Here is a 14577-nt window from a genome sequence, read left to right on the forward strand (position 1 = left end):
TTTCTTTTCTTTTCTTTTCTTTCTCTCTCTCTCTTTCTTTCTTTCTTTTTCTTTCTTTCTTTCTTTCTTTCTTTCTTTTCTTTCTTTCTTTCTTTTTGGGACGGAATCTTGCTCTGCCTCCCAGGCTGGAGTGCAGTGGTGTGATCTTGGCTTACTACAATCTCTACCTCCTGGGTTCAAGTGATTCTTCTACTTCAGCCTCCCGAGTAGCTGGGATTCCAGGTGCATGCCACCACACCCAGCTAAGTTTTATATTTTCTGTAGAAACAGGGTTTCACCATGTTGGCCAGGCTGGTCTCGAACTCCTGACCTCGACCAGCACTTTTTAATGCAACGTTCTGGGACGCTATGAGGCTTCTCTATCTGTGTCGTCCAGCCTGGTAGCTCCCAGCCACATAGAGCAATAGCACTTGAAATGTGACCAGCACAACCGAGGAACTGAATTTTAGAAGTATTATCTTTAAATCATTTACATTTAAATATAATTATCACATGAGACTACTTGCGACCATATGGCACAGTGAAGTGCTAGACTCTACCCACTTAGGACTTGTGCTAGACCAGTGCTGTCCAACAGAACTGTTATGTGAACAACATATATCATATATTTTTTCTAGTAGTCACGCTAATATAGGAAAAAAGAAAGAGAGTGAAATGAATTTCAATAACATTTCATGATTGACTTCAAAATATTATCATTTCAACCTATAATCAATTAAAAAATTAATGAGATATTATACATTCCTTTTCTCATGCCAAGTCTTCAGCATTTGGTGTGCCTTTTATAATTATAACACATCTCAATTTAGACTGGCTGTATTTCAAGTGCTCAACAGCCACATGTAGCTAGTGGCTAACATACTGGACAACACGACACAGATATTAGCCAGCCTGAGGCTAACTTTTCCATCTAGAAAATGAGCATGCTTATAGCAACAAGAATCAAAAACACTCTTGTCTTTGACTCAGGTTGCTAAACAATGTTAAGCATAAACACCAAACTTGCCGTTATTTATTTTTACTAAAGTATACATAGCTATGCAAAATATTTGGTGTTTCCTTTCTAAAGATGCTTCTTGTTCTCTTGCTTTGAATTAAATTCACTAATTTCACCATGTCAATATTTACTGCTAATTATACAAGAACATCTACAACTTAAAGAAATGCAACGTGAGTGCGTATCATAGAATTCTTAAGCTCAGTGCCTGCTAATTTCCATATCAATAATTTCCATTAGCGTAATGGGACACAATAGAAGCTGCTCCTGGAATAAAAATGGGTAATGAAGAAAGCAATTATAGAGAATCATTTGGCAGCAAAGTAGATAACCAATAAGCCAATGACCTGATCAAAGGGTATTAGATACATTAAATGCAAAAGATGATCCTGAAGTGTCCATTAGCAGAAATTCTACAAATAAATTACCTAAAAATAATCAATACAGTCTGCTGACAAGGTAACCTATAATAGTGGATTCAGAGCAATTTCAAAAATGTGCGCTGCTCACACTTGAATGTCTTTTCTACTTTTGTGCTGCAAACCATACCTCCCCCAACCCCCACCTTAAGTTCCCTCTTTAAGGCTTTTTCTATATTAGTTTGTTGTTTCATTCTTACCACGTAGTAAGAAAAAAATGGAAAAAGGCAATCATGTGGGTTTTCTGTCTCTCCAGGACACACCTTGATGAAACATGATCAATATTTGCTGATGGCTTTGAAGACAAAATTATGATGTTCCAGCCTTTGCTCTTAAAGGTAGAAAGAGAGGAAGCTTGTGAGAAAGTAAGCATGGGGGTGTGTAATGGGGGGGCACCAGTTATAAAGATTGAATCGTTGCCTATGAAACTTGGACAGGAAATTTGTTTTGTCATGATTGTCCAGAATGTCAGCCTGGCTCCTCACTCGAAAAAGAGAAATGAAATACAATTCTTGTGTTCTTGTGCACTGCCAGACTGACCAGCATCATTCCTTCCACTTTACAACAGTTTATGTAGTTTGATTTTGTATGCCCCAGAAGTGTTTACACATTACAAAGTCAGCTGACTGGGAGAAGACAGGATAATGATCTTACTATTATATATTATTTAACTGGCATTAATTTTTCATTTACCTCTCTGGCAAGAGCAAGATTTTTCTTTGCTCATGAAAGCTATCAGGAGTGTGCTACATACGTGCTGTACTCAATTGTGAGAGGCTGGCCCGGCCGCCAACAAGCTTGATGCCAGGATACAGGCAGGAAACCCAGAAGCCTCTTTATGTCTCTTCTCTTTTCACCCTTCACAGTATGGCTGGAATGGAAGCAGAGGCCTCACATCTCCTGAAGACCTACTATGTACCAGGCACCACGCTAGGCACAGGAAGACAACATCTAATTTTATTAACATTTGTTTTCACAAAGGCATTGTTGGTGACTTTGAGCATAGAGAGGAGAAAAATCCTCTGCCCTTTCCAGTAGCAAAATTCTGTAATCCCAAGATTCTAGAAGAAAATGTTAGCAGGGCCCTTTGATATTTTTTGTTCATAAGGAAAGAAATTAATCTAGGGGTGGTGAGGTGGGGCTGTTGTTTGCTCCTCTCTAATGCTAAGGCAGTGGTAGTTCTCTTCCTAGGTGCCAGGATTAAGCTGCTTAAGATGAGGCTAGTAAAAGCCAGAAACATTATACTTTCCCAGCAGCAAATAATATTAGGTCTCAAGAGCTAGAAGTTCTAGAAAAGGGAAAGAGCCCTTTAGTTGCACATGTAAAAGCAAGTAAAATATCAATTATTTTTAAGAAAACTTGTGCAATAAATATTAATATAAAAGTTGTTGTTACAATAGGATATTTTAAAAAGTAAAACCATGACTCATACAAACCGAAAATGAACACATGTCAAATATTTTATTTAACTCATTAATTAATGAGGAAAACAGTAATACGTTATAACAGGTTCAAAGGAAATCAAAGAGTAGATATACATACGGGCAATCAAGAGTGCCAGCAGCTGAGTGTGGTAGCTCACACCTGTAATCCCAACACTGAGAATAGCCTGGGCAACATAGTAAGACTCCATCTCTACCAAAAATTTAAAAATTATTTGGGCTTGGTGGTTGGTGCCTGTAATTCCTAGCTGAGGCTGATGGGGGAGGACCTCTTGAGCCCAGGAGTTCGAAGTTGCAGTGAGCAACTGCAGCTATGATCACACCACTGCACTCTGGCCTGGGCAACAGAATAAGACCTTGTTTCAAACAAAACAAACAAAAAACCACCCAAACAAACGAAAAAACAAACAAGAACGCTGACAAATTTGCTTAAGAGATGTAAAAACTGGCTTGAGGGAGAATAGTAGGGACAATTTTCAAAATGCATTGCATATTGTGGTGGCCACAATTCTAAGATTCCTAGCTCTTAGTGTCCATGCCCTGCTTTTTTTTTTTTTTTTTTTTTTTGAGACTGCAGAATTTCTTTTTTTTTTTTTTGAGATGGAGTCTTGCTCTGTGGCCTAGGCTGGAGTACAGTGGTGAGATCTTGGCTCACTGCAACCTCCGCTTACCGGATTCAAACAATTATCCTGCCTCAGCCTCGCAAATAGCTGGGACTACAGGTGTGCACCACCACGCCCAGCTAATTTTTTGTATTTTTAGTAGAGATGGGGTTTCAGCATGTTGGCCAGGCTGGTCTTGAACTCCTGACCTCAAGGGATCCACTTGCCTCGACCTCCCAAAGTGCTGGGATTACAGGTGTGAGCCACCATGGCTGACCCCCCTGCAGAATTTCTTCTTCTTGAGTATGGACAGGACTGTGAGTATGACGGATTTCATTCTCGTGATTAGGTTACATCAGTAACCTTCACAAAGGTGAAGGGAATTTGCAGGTGTAATTAAACGTGTGAGACAAATTAATCAAAAGGGAGATTATCCCGAGTGGGTATGACCTAAATCAAGCAAACCCTTAAATGAAGAGATTTAAAGTAGGAAAGATTCTGCTGACCTTTGAGAGGCAAACTGCCAAGTTGTAAAGGCCACGTGCTAGGGAATGCCAGTGGCCTCTAGAAGCTGAGCACAGCCCATGCTGACAGCCAGTAAAAAATCAGGGACCTCAGTCCTACAACCACAAGATGAACTCTGCCAACAAAGCGCACTTAGGAGAGGAACCCAAGCCTGGGACCACACTATTATTTCAACCTGCTCATATCCTGGGCAGAAGACCCAGTTAACCTGTGCCTGGACTCCTGAGCCACAGAAAATACAAGATAATATGTATATGTTATATCAAGTTGCTTAGTTTGTGGTAGTTTTTTAAAACAGCAACAGAAAACTCATACACATGTCCATGAAAAATAATCACTTGTATTGCAATCATGTGCAACTTACAAAGTTGTAAAATTGCTCAAGGCAGTGAAAGGTGCAGCAATTCCACAGAATCAAACACCCTGGAAGGTTGCCCAAGACAGCACGTAGATTTTCATGGAATTTACGCAGCAATGTATTTGATTCATTTCAAAGTCCTTCCACACAGTGAAGAATGTTCCATTTAGTTAAGTGCTTGTTTCACAGATAATATTGCTTTGTTTTATTTTTATTTAAAGAAAACTTTGAATGGATTTTAGACTACACTTTGTTTTTTAGACATGTGAGGGGTTGAGGGGGCATGGCTGGCTTCCAGGAGTTGCACAGTGGAGACACAAGAAGGCTTTAGAAACAACCAGGGGCCAGGCTCAGTGGCTCACGCCTGCAATCCCAGCACTTTGGGAGGCCAAGGTGGGTGGATCACCTGAGGTCAGGAGTTTGAGAGCAGCCTGACCAACATGGAGAAACCTCATTTCTACTAAAAATACAAAATTAGCTGTGCATGGTGGCGCATGCCTGTAATCCCAGCTCCTTGGGAGGCCGAGGCAGGAGAATCGCTTGAACCTGGGAAGCAGAGATTGTGGTGAGCTGAGATCATGCCATTGCACTCCAGCCTGGGCAACAAGAGCAAAACTTCGTCTCAAAGAAAGAAAGAAAGAAACAAGCAGGAGGTCTGAGCCTCACTGCACACCACCAGTCATAGCTGAGAAAATGGACTTGGGAAAAATGGGACTGGGAGGTTGGCGTTCTACATGCAGTGAATGCTAAGGTTGATTTTATCCATTCATTTATGTTCACTCAACAAACAAATTCAGTTACCTAGCTGGGGAAGAATTCTTTAGTAAAAAAAAAATGATAGCTAACACATACAAGCTCTTACTGTGCATTAGTCATTGTTCTAAGCACTTTATTCATAGTAACTTATATAATGTTCACAGTAACCCAGTGAGGTACACACTATTATTATCCCCGTGTTATAGATGATGAAATAAGCAGAAAAAGGTTAAGTGACTTCCCCAAAGCCCCACAGCTGGTGAGTGTCAGAGTTGGGATTCACACTCATACAGTCTGGGTCCTAGCTCTCATCCTCCACATGATACCATCTTTCTAGCAAGGGTTTCTTGAGCCTGGACATCAGCTACATCTGCTGGTATTTCTGAAGTATGCCTTACTTTGCAATTTACTTCTGTTACCCTAAAGCTTCAGTATTGTCCATAGTAATCGTCCATCTTCAGCCAAACTACAGGAAGTTAAAAAATTTTTACATTTTCCTATAGCCACAGTGTGTGGGCATGCCGATTGTACACAAAGTAAAAGTAAGAGTTATTTTACTATCCTTGCAAATCTGTCACCCATTTAAAAATGCATCTTAGCTCAACTCTGAGCCTTATTTCTGCTTTCCTTTTGAAGAAGTGTGTTTTCTCCTCCTTGCCTTGTGTCTTAGAAACTATACTGCTCATCTCCCTACTAGGATTCAACCCCGGACACAGGCTCTGTGGTGGCAAATACCCTGCAGCTGCCTGCAAACAATAAGTAATACAAAGGATGACTGAGGGTTTCAAATTTCCTGTTTACAGCCTCCATCCAATGGAGATCTCTCTGGGAGAAATGTAAGGCTGGCAGCAGATTAACAAGGGTTCAGTTATTTTACAAGGGAGAACAATGGTTCCTCTGACCACTTTTGATTCATTCCATCCCTGGTTTCCATGGAGCATCATAAGAGGATCTACGTGAGTGTCAATAGAGTGGCCGGAGAGAAGAGGCCCAGAGCAAACAAGGAAGGAAGCATCCGTCTGGTGAGTCTCCATAGAAAAGAGAACATCACCAGCACTTGGGATCCAGTTCCTATGTGGGTGGGCTGCTCTGCCAGGGGAACGATGATGTGTAGAGTGGATAACACAGTCCCCACTCAGCACTCTCATTCTTCCCTCCTCAGGATATCTCTCCCCTCAATTCTTTTACCTTTTCAGGTGTATTCCTGTCTCAATCCTTCCCCATTTATTGTGGCTAGTTGGAAATGCAATGTAGGTAATCATATGTGCCTGCTGAGCTGCCTCTCAGGAGAAAACAGTTAAAGAATTTTCTTGGATTGGCCCTGGAAGTCGGGGATACTGTGCCAGACATCTGTTCCTTTATGGCTATCCAGAATCTCATCCTCCTCCTTTTGACAATTCCACCATCCCTTCTTCTTTCTACCAGGATGACTCACCCTGGCTCAGGAGTAGGACATGTGATTTAGGTTTAAGCCCATCAAGGCATTGCATTTCCTTGGACTCCAATGATTGGCTTATTGATAATCATGTGACTTAATTAGAGCCAATTAGAGGCGCAATGAGAATTTTGCTGGGAATTCTGGGAAGGAGACTCTCACTAGATCCTTGCTTGACTTGAGAGGTATGAGGTTGGAGCAGCTGTAGCCACCCTCGTCTATTGAGGGACGCTGGTTTCAGAACACAGGCAAGTCAGGACCAGAACAAGCGAGAGGCTGGATCTTGAGGACAGTGCTTGAGCCCTCGAATCAATCAATGTCTGAAGTAAGTACTGATTTCAGACACTCAGTACATGATTCAGTAACATATCTTTGAGCACTATCTTAGGTTGGATTTTCCACTACTCGCAACCAAAATAGTTGTCCATTTCCCACTAGGGAAAGTTAAGCAGAAGCTCCAAGAACAAGAGCCACCAGGAGGGGGGCAGTTCACAGCCATTATAGCAGGAGCGGGCCTCGGGAAACAGAGCTCTCCAACACCAAATGGGGAAGGAAGGAGTTTATTATTATTATTATGGCCTGGAGCCGGGTGATGGTTCCAAACAAAGGAAGGTTCCCCCTTTATATAGGCTTGCACTCTAGATATTACACTTCAAAGAATCTTAGGTTTACAGTCTTAGAAGTCAGGAGTGAAAGGGCTTTGGATTTACAGCTTTAGGACTTACATGTGAAAAGGTTTCTGGGTTTACAGCTTTAGAAATTACATATGAAAGGGTTTCGGGTTTACAATTTTAGGAATCACATGTGAAAAGGGTTTTGGGTTTGATCTTGTCTTAAGTAAAACGGTGTCTTCCAGAGAGTTTCCCCCATACCAAGCGTGTTACTTACAGCAAGGTAAATTCACGAGGCGCCAATTGGCCAGTCTTTTCTTCTATTGAAATGCATTGTGGAAGTTGAGGGAGAAGTTGACCCCAGATGTCTGGGTCTCCTTCCTCATCATCAGCCAGGAAATCTATTCTCAACTGAGGCTGTTGTCCCATTAAGTTTATAATGAAAAGGCAGAATTTGCAATATATGCTTTTAGAGCCATTAGCTTTTCCATTCCTGTCAATCAAAAAACCTGACATTTTTATGGGCAGTGGGGAATTTGTCAGGTTTATTACTCATATGATGTTAGTGTCCCTTAAAGTGAACACAGACATGGGTTGATTCCTCAATAAAAGTCATCCACATCCATTTTTGGTCACCATGCCTTTTAAATGCTTATGTTACCTCAATTACACCATCTTTTTAGCTAACGGAGGGACCATGAAGACATTTGGCCAGGGAACTCTGAAACACCTGAATCCTGCCTTTGGCTGGCCAGCCCCATTTGTCAGCTGTGCCTTCACAGGATCAGTAAGTAACACTTTATTTTTAGAGCTTTGGCGAAAAACCGTAATGCAAATTTGAGCAAGAGTGGATCTCATGCCTCTTGCCTGTTGTGGTTCAAGTGCAAATTCTCAGGAATTACCTGTTCGACCATTCTAGTTCCATGTCCTCTGCCTCTGGCGGATGCGTATTGGCTCAGGTTTTTTGCGGTTTGGTTTTGATTCTTGGTTTTCAGCTATCTCAGAGAAGAAAGGGAAAGCATTTTGTTACCTTTGCCCAGAATACTTGCCGAATGGTGGCTGCCCAAGTCCTTTCAAACTGAGTGAAAACCTATTCTCAACTGAGGCTATTGAACCTGCTTCCAGGTGGGAGGAGGAATGTGTTTCCAAGGAGAGAAAAAGTGAATAAGTGGGGAGAAGGGAAAAAGAGGAACTAGAGCTACCCTGTTATTCTGGCTACAAGGATAAAGAGAGGAAAAGAGAGGCTATACCTGTGTTATGTGTGCTGTACATCACCTTATTTCTGTTGAAAGTTCCACCTCTAGAAAATACAGGCCACCCGCAGAATCTAATCAATACTCTCAGAGCGGAACAAGGCAAGAATTAAAAGGAGAAGCAAGAGAATGTTTGAAACCTGGTTCTTAATAGTGGGCATTATAAGGCGATGCCAGCTGCGACAGCAAATCAGCTCTAAAATTTCAGCAGCCTACCCCAATAAACGTTCATTTCCTGTTCGCATAACAATCCAAAGTGGGTATTTCTTCCAGGCAGTCTGTTTTCCTCCACTCAGTGGTTTAAGAACCAATGTTTCTCCAATCTTAAGGCTCCACCTTACACCAGTGATTTTCAATTTGAACTCAATTTTGTAATTACCTGAGGACTTTTATGCTAATACATGAGCCCCATCCCCAGGATATTCTGATTTTACTGATTTGAGTTGCAGCTTTGGCATCAACATGTTTAAAACACCTCAAGGGGTGTCTAAAGTATAGCCAGTATTAGACGAAGGTGTTGCCCTAGGGCAGTGGTTCCCAACGTGTGGTGCCCAGACTAGCACATCCATAACATCTGGGAAGTTGTAAGACTTACAAATTAACAGGTCCCTGAGCTACTGAAGAAAAACTCTGGGGATAGAGCCCAGCAATCTTGTGTTTTAACAGCCTTCCAGTTGATTCTGAGGCATATTCAAGTTTTGTTTTGTTTTCGAGATAGAATCTTGCTCTGTCACCCAGGCTGGAGTTCCGTGGTGCAATCAGGGCTCACTATAGCCCTGACCTCAAGTGATCCTCTTGCCTCAGCCTCCTGAGTAGCTGGGACCACAGGCGCACACCACCATGCCTTGCTAATTTTTCTTTTTTTGGTAGAGATGAGGTTCTCACTATGTTGCCCAGGCTCGTCTTGAATTCCTGGCCTCAAAAAATTCTCCCACCTTGGCCTCCCAAAGTGCTGGGATTACAGGCACTAGCTACCATGTGTAGTTGGCAAAGTTCTTTGCAACCAGGTGGAGGAGAAAAGAGGATGCATGAAGGAGCATACCTGTTTTTTAACTACCTTGGACTAGAAATGACCACCTAGTTGCACCTAGATTCAGAGGACTAGGAAATGCGACCCTGGCTGGGCAGCCTGTTTCTGCAATGATCATATACTCTTTACACGGACTCTGAATTCCACACTGAATCAAGATTGAAGGAAAAGGAAAAACAAGTTAAATTCTAGGTGTAATATAGATGATTAGGGCTCTTAGGCCCTAGGAGTTCAAGACAAAACAAAAATCTGTAAAAAGACATGCAGATTACTTGTGTTGATGTAGGATAGATGAGGTTCATTCAGAGAAATTAACACATAAAAATTGCACAAATTTATAAGCAATATTCCATGCCTTATAATGTTAGTTTTTCATCAAAGTGTTATAACCTCTGGAGTCCTCACTCTGACTAACTCTCCTAGATGCACCTCCTCCCCACTTCCTTCCCGGCAACAGCTCAACAGCAACTCCGAGGCAAATATAGAAGATTATGCATCTGTAGGGACATGACCATTTCAGAAGTTAATCTGTAAGAAATTTGTCTACTTGAGACCCTTGCTATGTGATGATGGAGATAACAGAGGCCTTAAAATTTGGCAGTTTGAGGCTGGGCATAGTGGTTCACACCTGTAATCCCAGCAGGCGTGATTTGGGAGGCCGAGGTGGGTGGATCACGAGGTCAAGAGATCAAGGCCATCCTGGCCAACATGATGAAACCCCATCTCTACTAAAAATACAAAAATTAGCTGGGCGTAGTGGTGGGCAACTGTGTTCCCAGCAACTTGGGAGGCTGAGGCAGGAGAATCACTTGAACCAGGGAGGCAGAGGTTGCAGTGAGCTGAGATTGTGCCACTGTACTCCAGCCTGGCACCAAAGTGAGACTCCTTCTAAAAAAAAAAAAAAACAAAAGAATTGAGCAGTTTGATATGTCCTGGCTTTGCCATTCCTTTCCTATGTGACTAAGGGTTAGATACTTAGCCCTCTGAGCCTCATTTTCCTCTTCATTAAAAGAGATAAAAGTCCTGGCTTCTAAATTATTAGGACAACTACATATGATAAAATGGGTAAAGTGCTTAAAAAATGTCAATGTTTCTAATCCCCTTTTATTTTCCTGCACTCAGGGTGGGAATAAATTTATAGAACACATGCAGATGAATAAGCCAGATTCTGGCCTCCATTCCAGGAGAATGCCATTTGGGTGAATTTTGGCTGCAGTGTACAGACATAAATAATTTGGGTCATTCTTATCATACCCAACAGACCACATGCAGGAGATGCATTCAGGATGCTTTGATCTCATCTGAGGGGTGACTAAGTACAACCCATTCTTAATAAAGCTATTTATAGTGAGAAGCAATTTGGGTCAGGCCTGCCTTTCCAGTCTGCCTCATTGGCAAAGCAGTAGGCCCCTGACTTCTGTCTGTTATGTGTTACTTGTGGTTTCTGTCTGCTCTGACTTTGGGGGTGTGTTGCATTTAGACTAGATGCCAAGGAGATAACATGCTCCAGAGAGCTAAGGAACAGCCTGAATGCCTGGGGAGTTTAGACTGTGACAGTTCAGAAAGTGACTCAATTAGCCAGTGGTTCAGAGCAATGAGAGCCCATGAACGTTTCATCCATTTGAGAGTAGAGACCACTCTGTCCGCTTGAACACTTAGACTATACACCAGTCCCTTGAAAGGTAAAGGCTGGGGCCAGGCGCAATAGCTCACACCTGTAATCCCAGCACTTTGGGAGGCCGAGGCAGCTGGATTACTCTGAGCTCAGGAGTTTAACACCAGCCTGGGCAACACGGAGAAATCCCATCTCTACTAAAAATATAAAATATTAGCCGAATGTGGCAGCATGTGCCTGTAATCCCAGCTACTAAGGAGGCTGAGGCAGGAGAATCTCTTGAGCCTGGGAGGTGGAAGTTGCAGTGAGTGTGCAGAGACAGCACCACTGCACACTCCAGCCTGGGCAACAGAGTGAGACTCTGGTAAGGGAAGAAAGGCAGGAAGTTAGTTAGTTACAGGCTAATTCCAGCTCCATGATTCTTTATGAGGGTCAAGTGGCCAGGGAGGATCTGGTAAGGGAATGAGACCAGGCGGTTACACCAATTTTGTGCGTCAAAAAAAAAAAAAATTCTCAAATATTTTAGATTCTGGATTTCAGTCAGCTCAGAACAATAATACAACAATGACAACAGTAATAAGCAGTAGTGAAAAGCACTTATGGGCTGGGTGTAGTGGCTCACACCTGTAATCCCAAGCACTTTGGAGGCTGAGGCAGGTGATCACTGGAGGTCAGGAATTTGAGGCCAGCCTGGCCAACATGGTGAAACCCCATGTCTAGTATAAATACAAATATTAGCTGGGTGTGGTGGCATGTGCCTGTATTCTCAGCTACTCAAGAGGCTGAAGTGTGAGAATCACTAGATCCCTGAAGGCGGAGGCTTCAGTGACCCAAGACGGTGCCACTGCACTGCAGCCTGTGAGACAGAGGAAGACCCCATCTCTAAAAGCAAAAAAAAAGGAAGAAAAGTACTTATAAATACATGCGTAAATGCTTTCTAATTTACAGAACATTTTCATATAGTGTAAGAAGGCTGATCCTTTCAATTTCCTGGGAGCACCATACTTGGTTAGAGATCATTTGGTGGCATGAAATTCAAACCCACAGCAAGGTAACAGTTGTATGTGTTAGAGTCAGATTATACCAGTCCACCTTTCTAAGTCATATAGTCCTGTATCTAAGTGGTGGTTTTCTCCCTAGTCTTGATTGGAGCTAGGGTTTGGTAGTCAATTCTTGCTGCCAAGTTTGCGACATGGCTAGGATTGTGTGAGTTCTGTGGAATCCACATGAAAGGTAATTTCTATTCCCCCTCCTGTAGCCTGCCCTTAAATTTACAAGCACATGTTCATAACATGGAGTCTCTGGATATTGTGACAAAATTGTCACATATCATTAACACAGTTCAATTCCGCAACTTGTGATTGGATCATTTGATTTCATTGCAAACTTTTTTTTTGGCAACTGCATCAGTATCTTCCCAAAATGTATTAGAGTTGCCATTGACAGATGGTTTGATATGGGTCCAGGGAGGCTGTTGACAGATATCTTAAGATGGCTCTTACTACATTGACATTGACATATCTGAAGAAAGTCCAATGGGAAATGTCTTCATAGGCCTGGAGGTTGACAGAACAAGATGGAAACCCTTCGAGAAAATTGCCAATAAAGACTGAAAATAGGCATAGCTTTCCCGAGGTAATTTGGCAATATGTATCGAGCCTTAGAAATTCATACCTTTTGACCCTGTATTCGTCTTTTCAAGTTTTAGCTGCTGCTCAGGCATGTGTGCAAAGATTTATGTACAGAGACTTTCATTGCAGCACTAGACATACAATGGTGAAGAACTGGAAATCACCTAAAGTCCTACAATGTGGGGCAGTTTAAATACACAAGTTATATCTGTGCTTACTATGATTTTAAAAATCAGAATAAAGAACTCTAGGGTGGTCTCAGTTTTGTAAAAGGAAAGAAAGACTGAAAGGAAATATTTTCCTTTTTTTCTTTTTTATGAGACAGAGTTTCAGTCTTGTTGCTCAGACTGGAGTGCAGTGGCATGATCTCAGCTCACCGCAACATCTGCCTCCCGGGTTCAAGCGATTCTCCTGCCTCAGCCACCTGAGTCGCTGGGATTACAGGCATGCTCCGTCACGCCTGGCTAATTTTGTATTTTTTTTTTTTGAAACGGAGTTTCGCTCTTGTTACCCAGGTTGGAGTGCAATGGCGCGATCTCGGCTCACTGCAACCTCCGCCTACTGGGTTCAGGCAATTCTCCTGCCTCAGCCTCCTGAGTAGCTGGGACTACAGGCACGCGCCACCATGCCCAGCTAATTTTTTGTATTTTTAGTAGAGACAGGGTTTCTCCATGTTGGTCAGGCTGGTCTTGAACTCCCAACCTCAGGTGATCTGCCGGCCTCAGACTCCCAAAGTGCTGGGATTACAGGAGTGAGTCACAGCGTCCCCAAGGAAACATTTTCTGAATGTTAGTAGTGACAATCTCTGCGTGATAATATCACAAGTACTTTTTCATTTCACTTTTTGTATTTCCAGTGAACTTCATGTGAGGGTGTTACTTTCATGTCAGAAAAACAAGGCTATTTTAAATTTATGTAAACAAGAATTTATGAAAAATTTTAAATAGAGAAAAGGATCAGCTATAATCTATACAGCTGTTTTCATTGTTATATTTTAGGCTTTCCCTAAGGACATGAAAATTTTTTATATAGTCAGAGAATACCTATTGTTTCGTGTTCTGTCCTTTACCATCTAAGTAAAAATAATATACACAAAAAATATGATGAACCTGGAAAATTGTGTGCATATATATACACATTATAATATAAATATAAGAATTTAATTGAAATTTGATAATTAACATATGTAGGTAACTCTCCTAATCTGCTCTCCACAACAGTTTAACTTCTCCTTTTTCTATAACTGAAATACTACTATACCCTTAAAATCAGGGATCTAGAACTAACTGCCTGAATTCAACTAATTTAGCAATTTTTAAAATATACAAAATATTCTTTAAGAACATAGAATTTAAACCTAATCCACTGGAGAGAAAGAATAATGGGTTTAAAAGAACCCAGTGGGTGAAAAACCTATTAAGCCATGGGAAGCAGCAACAGTAGTGAAAGTATTTCTGAGATAGATGCAAACATGAAATTGAAGATGACAGTACAACATAAGAGCCTGTGGCTAAGGCTTGACTCGATGTCCATAATGACAGTGACCTCAGGAAATGTAGAAGAGTAAACAATGCAGAACCTGCAGTTGTATTTTAATAAGGTCTGCCTCATACAATTCCTGTCAAAATACCACTTACATCCAAATTATTTAAGTACTTCCGTGAAATTGCACAGGAAATACGGTATGCAATTACTTGCCAAGGTCAAGAAAACTCATAATCTTGACGAGGGGGAAAGAAGAATAATTGTGCCTCCATTTAGACCAGTAATTCTGAACGGGGGCAATTTTGCCTTTCAAGGAAACTTTGGCAACGTCTGGAGACCTTGTTGGTTGTCACAACTGAGGAAGTGAGGGGAGTGCTTCTGGCATCTAGCAGGAACATTCTACTGTGTGCACAACAGC

The sequence above is a fragment of the Sapajus apella genome, unplaced genomic scaffold (assembly GCF_009761245.1).
Source record: "Sapajus apella isolate SASKATOON/1434 unplaced genomic scaffold, GSC_monkey_1.0 scaffold14, whole genome shotgun sequence".
NCBI classification, from domain to species: domain Eukaryota; kingdom Metazoa; phylum Chordata; class Mammalia; order Primates; family Cebidae; genus Sapajus; species Sapajus apella.